Below are 8,379 nucleotides of genomic sequence, written 5' to 3'. Positions count from 1 at the left end.
GGCAGTCTGCCCAAGACGTGAGAACTCCTTCTGCAGAGTTCGGGGGTATCGGCTTGTCAACAAATGCACGTGTATCCCCTGGTGTAACCATGACCGATTTTACGACAGTAGTAGAAGACAATACTGTTTCCCAACTGTAGGGGGACCCCGAGAGCAAAAGTTACCTGGTGTTGCTTTAAAACAGAGCAATGAGCCACTTGAGCTATTACAGCGATTTTACCACGGTTAAGAGGGTAAAAACAACACTTACCTCCAGTGGCTTATTGATTTAATGAAGGAGCTTCATGAAACAGCCTCTGTTTGTGATTTCTGTGAAGCAGAAAGCAGGGACATAATTGTGGAATGAATGTTATGGAATTTGGCATTTTTTTTAATAAATAAATCAAAATTATGACCGAAATATTTATTTTAAATGTATGTTGTATCAACGTAATAATATCAATAATAATATACACTTTACTTAAAGAGTTTTAAGGAATATGACATAATCAAGATTAGTTTTAATTTATAGTAAACCTCTGATGTGCAGCACTTAATTTAACAAAAAATTAAACAAAAATGGCCTTTTTTGTTGTATTTTCATTTGATTGTAAATTTGTATTAAATAATTGAAATGCAAAATATGCAAAAATAGGGTCTGAATATTGTTAATTTTAATAAATTGTTCATCTTAAACTTTAATGAATTTCCGTTGATGTGACATGCTTTCTGATGTTTTACATTTCATTAAACCATTAAAACAGAATCCAGAGAAATACAACGGCGGAAATTTGAGGACAAAATAAAATTGAATTTGGGGAACTAAATTAATTTTTATTGGGCCCTATTTTTATACAGAGCTCATCATATCAAACTATATCTTCACATGAGGTTCAACACTTCTGCAATTCTATCTGTTAAATGAAACCCCAAATGAAATTACTCTAACCGAATTAGAGAGAAACCCTTTCCGAGGAGGATAATTTAATTGGAAATAAATGAACAAGGCAGTTTGAGGGTATTGTTGAGCGTCTGGGCCGTGTGTGTGTGTGTGTGTGTGTGTGTGTGTGTGTGTGTGTGTGTGTGTGTGTGTGTGTGTTTGAGCTCATATCTCTGGAGACAGAAATACAGAATGAACAAACACACACACACACACACACACACACACACACACACACACACACACACACACACACACACACACACACACACACACACACACACACACACACACAGAGAGAGAGAGAGAGAGAAAGAGGGAGGGTTCAGTTGAATTCAATAACACATCCTATTCTTCAGGCCTGATTACACACACATCAATAAAACACACACACACGTCTCATTCCTCAGGTGTAGCTGAACAGATAATGAACGAGGAAGTCTGGCTAATGAAATAAAACTCTCAGTAAGTGTTTCCAGTGCAGAAATCCATAAGGTCTCTTGATCTCCTGACAGTGAAGGCATTCTGGGAGAAATGAGGATATAAGTGCTGTGAAACACTGAAGCGCCAGTGAAGAAAACATGTACATTAGATTGAGCCACTCAAGGCTAAGTGCTTCATATACGCCTGACATGTCAGCCCACTGTAATCCTGCAGATGTGTGGCTGTGGACTCTTGAGCAGTGATCTGTGCACCTGCAGCTCATGCCGACTCCAGATGACATTCATTAACACAGCAGCCGCCAGTCGCAGGAGCTCTGAGGAGATCAGGACCAACTCTCTCTCTGAGATTCAAGCTTTAGTGGTTTCGTTTGTATATTCCTGGCCACATTTGTTAGCAAGTTACATTTACATTACACTATGGGTGTAATAGTGGTGGGGGAAAAAATCGATTCTGTTCAGTATCAAAGTTCTGTGCAAAGTATTGCTATATTTAATTATAAAATTATCTGTTTTACTTTCGGGATTTCTTCATTGGTATTCTCGGAGTTTACTCTGATAATTAACATTTGCGTATTACATCCACAAGGTGGCGCTTGTTGCGGTGCTTTGTTGGCATGCATTCAACAGCAAATTCAAATGAAAATGGCTTCACCATCACAACCGGTTGCACACGACGCTCCGTCTTCTTTCAAATCGAAAGTGTGGCCATGTTGACCAACTCCTCTTTCTAAACAAAAATGCCAATTTTCCAAATGAAACCAAAGTTGATGACCTTGCAGCCAACAGGACTGGACTTTAGCAGTACACATTTTTGTTTATTTTTCTCAATTTGATTGAAGCTCTAAGTTACTCTTATTTATATGATTATTCTCAGGTTTATGTTACTCTATTATGTCTGCTTTATGTTACTCTATTGTATTTAAATAATTTTAAGTTATGTGCTGGGAGCTCACCATTCATGTCCAATTCAGAGAATAATTGCGTCCTGTCCTGTAATAAGGTCCTGTTTTTGCACTACCCTCCTACGTTTTTGCACTTCAGTTAATGTGTAGAAGATAATGTTCACAGAATTAAATGTGACATTTGAAGTGAGTTGAGCAGTCTGATTTTCCTAATTTTTTGTAATGCCTTTGAATAGTATGGGGGACATGAATCGCAATATATCACAGAATCAAATCGCAATACTTGCTGTATCGCAATATGTTAAGAATCGCAATAATATTGAATCGTGGCCCAAATATCGCAATACTATCGAATCGTCACATTTTTGCCAATTCCCACCCCTAGAGTGTAACGATACCCTCATGTCACGATTCAATACATATCACGATACTGAACTCTCGATACAATATTATTGCGATACTCCAAGACATATGATAAAAGGTTAACAAAAAATGCAGTGTACATTACAGTTTTTCTCGATTACTTAAACACATTTCTTGAAACTATGCCTCGTATTCTCAAAACTGTAAACACAAATCCATAACGTCTCACCCAGCTCCCCAAACATCCTATTTTCAGGTCACAATGAAGCTCTAGACTCAACCATTCACTCTTGCTGAAAAACCAAACTTTGCCCTCAGAGAGGACACACAAGCCCTCACAAACACACACACTACAACATAGTCTAACACACTGGTGCAATAAATTCAAAACAAGTAAGTAAGTGGTAAGTTATGTTGCTTGTGGTCCTGCACTTCGTTTGGTCAGAATTAACGTGCGGGAAAATTCCAACAGAACTCCCGGAAGTAATCCGGCAGACAACACGCCGCTGTTTACTATGGAGAGACGACTGCGTGACCTGATTGTATCCTTGGTCATATTTTATTATATAGTTTGTCTACACCACTTTAGACAAACAATAATATTTGATAATGAAGCAAGGATGCGGCTTGAAAATAATGTTAATAATTTCTATCAGGCTCCAAAACTCCAAGTTTGTCCGCGAGCTGCAATGCTTATAGTGCAAACTGTCAACAAACAGTTCTCCTCATCCCATAATGCACAGCGCTGTTGACTACGGCAACTGGTTTAGTCCAAAAATGCGCAGTTCTTTGGCAGTTGGTTCTGTTCGAGGTCGGATCACGTTCTCACCACAAACGAACCGCTCCAGAGTTCGTTTCAAAGCGTACCGAGACCACCTCTTCCAGGAGGTCTCGGTACGCTTGTTTGGTCCGCTTTTGGTGCGCACCCGAGTGCGTTTGCCGCATTCACACCTGCCCAAACGAACCGCACCAATGGGGAAAACGAACTCTAGTGCGATTCAACCGAACTAAATGAGGCAGGTGTGAAAGCACCCTTATTCAGTGATAGAATTTTGTTTGCCACCACACCTCCATGAAGGTTCTCGAGGCGACGGTAAAGCGACTCAAATTTGGCCTTACTCGTAGCCCAGCCTCCCTCATAGTCAAACCATTGATAAAGACATGGGCAACTAGAGTGACTTGAATTTCATCTGAGACTGCTTGTCTTCTTGCCGTTCCTCCTCCTCCTCCTCCTCCTCCTCCTCCTCCTCCTCCTTCTCCTTCTTATCCCTCCTCAATCTCTTCCTTCATGTCTTTCTGGATCCATTGTTCCAAAACTCAATAAACTGATTTGGGCCCTTTTATCTCTCTATTGAAGGATCTGATTGATGTGTGTTCAATTTTGACTCCTAGTGTTTCCACTTGGGTAATTGTGTGCTAACTGAGCTGAAGCTGTGCTGACTTGAGTGAACAATATTGAATGATAGCACTTTATACATGACAACATGGTCTAGGCAATGAGAAATGAAGGGATTTGTGTGTAGATTTTTGCGGTGACAGTTCAACAAATCTGACTCATGTGTCAAAACAGGGAATAGTGTTTATAGTTTAGGGGAATGGGTGTGCTTTTTGATAAGTGGCATTATGGTTTTGACATTTTAGTTCAAAAGCCTGGTTATAGTGTTTAAGCAATTGAGAAAAACTGTAAAATGCTAAATTTGATATTGCATTGTGTGTGTAAATGAATAGGCTTGGACTTGATGCTGGAAACCCAGTGCTCAGGATAATAGTGACACCAAAATAACAATATTCATGATTCTGAAGCTGAAAATACAGAATTATTTTAGACGAATATGCTTGCACTCTGTCACTGACTAGATATATTTAAAATAATGTTGTCCACGTTTTACTGGTAACATCAGATATTTAGCATTATCAGGACCCACAAATATTCCCCTATTGCATTATTATACATTATATTCAACATTATATAGTAGTTTATAGGGGTGTAATGGTTCACAAAATTCATGGTTCGGTTCGATACGATACACTTGTGTCACGGTTCGGTTCGGTACGTTTTCGATACAGCAAAAAGAAAGAAATGCCAGAGAAATTTTATTTTTTTTATTATTTTTTAATTACAGTTTTTTCCAATTGCTAACACACAATTTTTCAAACTAGTCTGGTTTTATCAAAATACTTTACACAATTCACAAAACCAAACACCCAAACTGCAAAATACCTCATATATCCTGCAAAATGAAGCACTGCAATCGAAACTACACATAGCATTATCAAAATCAAACTTTTGCATGAAATGGCACACACTTCATTCATATTACCAGATTTTTGCCTAACCAACTACACACTGTTGGGCATAATGAAAAGCACCCCCATCTTTAGTATGCTTTGCCATAATACTAAAATATGTATCAGATTGTTCACATGCACAGAAATATTTGCAGATACACACACATGCTGTTGCAACATTTCTTTTTTTTTCTTTTTTTTTTTTACTACAGTAAACAAGTCAGTGCAACATATGCACAGCATATATATTTACATGGGACTGAACAAAAATTCTTACAAAAAACAGTAAACTGAAAAAGAAAATTTCAGAAAAAATATATTACAGTAAAAAAAAAAAAGAGGCAAGAAAAATAATTAGGCAGCATCTTGCCGCACAGCCGGGTCTGGCCACAACGCCTCGTCAACATCACAGGCAATATCTTCCCTTGCCAGACATCGAGGGAAGAAGCGCCTTGAGTGCCTTATCCATCCCTGAATTGCACCCACATCAATCTCATCACATGCCTCTTCCATGGCCTGCACAAGAGGCATGCGCACAAAGGGCTGCTGGTCGTATACCATCCACCGCCATGCCGAAAAGAACTCTTCTATGGGGGTCAGAAATGGTGAGTATGGTGGGAGGTATTGCACGAGAAATGTTGGGTGGTCAGCAAACCAGTTTTGGACTGGGGCTGCACGATGAAAGCTCACGTTGTCCCATACTACAACGTACCGGTTTCTTTGATGGTCTGCATCATTCATACGCTCTGGTGGTATGAGAATGTTGTGAAGTCTGTCCAGAAATGTGAGAATATGGGCTGTGTTGTATGGTCCAAGGTTGGCATGACGGTGGAGGACACTATGCATACTGGAGATGGCAGCACACATTGTGATGTTCCCACCACGTTGGCCAGGAACATCTATAATGGCTCTGTGGCCAATGATGTTTCTCCCCCTTCTTCTGGTCTTTGCTAGGTTGAACCCAGCCTCATCTATAAAGATGAACTCATGTGGGATTGCATGAGCATCCATTTCCAGTACTCCCTGAAAACAAAGAACAAAAATCAGTCAATATGGTGTTATCCAGTACACTGGGAAACAATGTTGCGTGTAGTGTACTGCAGTCAATATAGTACTTACATCCACATATGCTCGTCTGAACTCTTTGTTTCTTTGAGAGTTTCTCTCAAACGGCACCTTATAAAGTTGTTTCATTCTGATTTGGTTTCGCTTGAGAATGCGAGCCAATGTGGACAGACTGACTCGTTGAATGTTGTTGAATAAGGTGTTGTCTTGATGATGTGGCTTTGAATTTCTCGTAATCTGATTTCATTATTTTCCAAAACCAAGTTTACAATGCCAGCTTCCTGTACCCCGGTGAACGTTTAGCCCCTTCCTCCACCATGGTGTCGTCTCTCAGTCCTTTAGAAAAAAATAAATAAAATATATAGGGCTTGGACAATGCAGCCTAAATATTTTCCCCCACAGTAGAGTACATTGTACAGGAAACTTGTACAGTTCATGAATGGCTGATGTCATACACTAAGTAAACAGGTGTCACCCAACTGATACACTATGACATGGGGTATACTACATGTGTACTACATGAAATTTTGGTTACATACCTGTTCTCCAGTCTAAAGATCCGGATGACAGAGGCGACAGTAAAACGGCTCAAGTTTGGCTGAACTCTCTGTCCAGCCTCACGCATTGTCAGCCCATGGTTGATGACATGAATCTACTAAGGTTTCTCTGATTTCATTTGAAAGTGTTTGTCTTCTTTGGCCATGAACTCCTCTACCTGCTCTACCCCTACATCTCACTCTTCCTCCCCCTCTTATTCTCAACCTCCCTCTTCCTCTTCCTCTCTCTGCAATGTCTTCCATTGTTGTTGTAAAAAAAAAGGTTCTCACCTGTGGTCTTCTCATAGTGCTTACATCCTGATTGAAGCGTTAACAATTAACCATTGAGGTGTTTGGCCAGGTGGCACATGTAATTGGCCAATTAGCTCATGTAGTGTCATTTTGAATGGCAGTGTTTTGAAATGGCAAACATGTGACTTTATGTCAGATTGTTGTGTCTCACGCAGAGAACCGTGTTCAGTGCGTTTAAAAAGTGCCATTTTGAATTGCAAAATGTGTGTAAAGCAGAAAATGTGTTTAGACTTTTGGAGACTTGAGAAGAAGTTTTGCTCTCTGTGTGTCAGTTTAAATAATTGTGCTGTGCATGTCATTTTAGTGTGTTAGCAATTGGAAAAAACTGTAAAACTAACATCATAAAGTAGGATTTTTTTTACTTTGAGCAATTCTAGAGCTATAATTGACTCTTCTTAGGAGCATATAAAACAAAACAGCTCCTTGGAAAAAATGAAATGTAATATTGTAGTTGTTATAAACAGGTTTATTTTAGTTCAGATTAACATTTGAGGGCAGCAATTGTATTCATAATGTCAAAATAAAACCGACGTAATGTTACTTGAAGGCATTATAGCCCACTATTCCTGCCAAACTTCCATGGTTGCAGTTAGTGTTACTACAGTAAATCCATGGTGAATGTTGCTGATCTGTGGACACTGGATAGTTCATTCATGGCACAATGTTTCTTCCTGGTTTCCACGTCAGCGCTGTTTGATCAGTTAATAACGGAGAAATGTGAATGTTTGTCACTAGATCTCGCAGCTGTAACGGTCACCAGCTGTAGTGCCCTTGAAAGCCACCAGAGGGCACTCCACACCAGACTATCATGATTCACTCACAACTACATTTCCCATAATTCACTGCCCGGACTCATCATCCCTGATTATCACATTCACCTGTGTCTCATTATATTGTTTAGTTCACCCTATATAAGCCTGGTTCACCTCATTATTCCCTGCGAAGTCTTGTACGTTATTCCACTGCATTTCTGAGCATTTCCTTTGTTGTTGTTATTCCTGGTTCTTGATCTCTGCCCGTGTCCTGGTTTTCCTGTTTTTGCCTCACCCTCTGGATTTGTCTGTTTGTTGGATTGCCTGCCTGTGAATGACCTTTGCCTGGATTTTGACTGCAATTCTGAATAACACTTTAAATAAACTGCATTTGGATCCTCAACCTTCTTGTCTCGGAGCAGTTCGTAACAGCAGCGATGTTATTACTTCTGTGGCGAATTCAAATGCTTTCTTTACTGGATCTTTTATTAGCGCTGTGTAGTAACAGTGTCGCATGATCATGATCGGCTCGCGCTGCACTGGTCCAAACTGATAAACGGTCCTTCAACCACACAATAACGAGCAGTTTCGTTCCGCTTGCATTACGTTTGCCATTTGATGTTGGGCAATGTTGTGGTCGCGCCAGCGTCTCTTACATTATGAGCGCGCTTGCCAAGCACAGCACGCCTACATTTGAAATAACAAAATTTTGGTCGGCAGGAAAAATGGTCCAATGAATACGTGTATCGTTACACCCCTAGTAGTTTAATGTAGTACTAACACTAAAACTCTGAAAAC

The 8,379-nt window shown here is 39.8% G+C and overlaps 1 long non-coding RNA gene across 1 annotated transcript; it reads right to left on the bottom strand.

The window, feature by feature from the left end:
- Nucleotides 1-5,512: 5,512 nt before the first annotated feature.
- Nucleotides 5,513-6,138, bottom strand: LOC309494126. Its single transcript, XR_014204230.1, has 2 exons — nucleotides 6,036-6,138; nucleotides 5,513-5,939 (listed from the first exon to the last, which is right to left on the bottom strand). It is a non-coding gene; the product is annotated as an uncharacterized lncRNA (long non-coding RNA).
- Between the last annotated feature and the right edge of the window lie 2,241 nt (nucleotides 6,139-8,379).

The sequence above is a fragment of the Leuciscus leuciscus genome (assembly GCF_965113295.1).
Source record: "Leuciscus leuciscus genome assembly, chromosome: 3".
Lineage (NCBI taxonomy): Eukaryota > Metazoa > Chordata > Actinopteri > Cypriniformes > Leuciscidae > Leuciscus > Leuciscus leuciscus.
This window is presented reverse-complemented; position numbering and strand designations above follow the sequence as displayed.